Source organism: Chaetura pelagica, unplaced genomic scaffold (assembly GCF_000747805.2).
Source record: "Chaetura pelagica isolate M959 unplaced genomic scaffold, ChaPel_1.0 scaffold363, whole genome shotgun sequence".
In the NCBI taxonomy this organism is placed as follows: Eukaryota; Metazoa; Chordata; class Aves; order Apodiformes; family Apodidae; genus Chaetura; species Chaetura pelagica.
In genome coordinates, this window is record NW_009952720.1 from 516862 (window position 1) to 517431 (window position 570).

Below are 570 nucleotides of genomic sequence, written 5' to 3' on the forward strand. Positions count from 1 at the left end.
GGTGTCGTGAGGGCGCGGGATGCGGTGCCAGGGGGGTGGGATAGCAGGGAGCCCCTCAGCCCCTGCTGCAAGGCAGGAGAGGGGGGGGTGATGCTTTAGGGGGGGGGCTGAGCACCTGCACAGCTCAGCTTTGCACCACGGGCACCTCGCAGGTGGAGGAGGAAATTTAGGCAGGTGTTGCCTCTGCTCCCCAGGGGTTTACAGCCCGCAGTGATGTAAAAGTGATGTAGGTTTGGGGTGACCCGCCCCCCACCCAAAACCTGGCTGCCTGCCCTGCCTTGCAAGGGGTCTTCCCACACAGCTTTTGGCCCTGCCAGCCGCAGGGTGAGGGATCCGTCGGCGCCGGGAGGGCACAGCCCTGCTCCCGAGCTGCCTTCCCAGTTGGCCATGGCCCTAATCCCTCTGATTAAAATAATCAGCTCAGGCAGTCACTTCGGGGAGCCTGGCCTTAACCTCTTCACAGCAGGAGAGTGGCTGGCCCCAGGAAAGCCCCCTCTTCAAGGCCTTTGGGGGGTGGGGGTTTCAGGCTTCTTCCCCATCCCCAACTTCCAGCTGCCCCCCTTGCAGGGA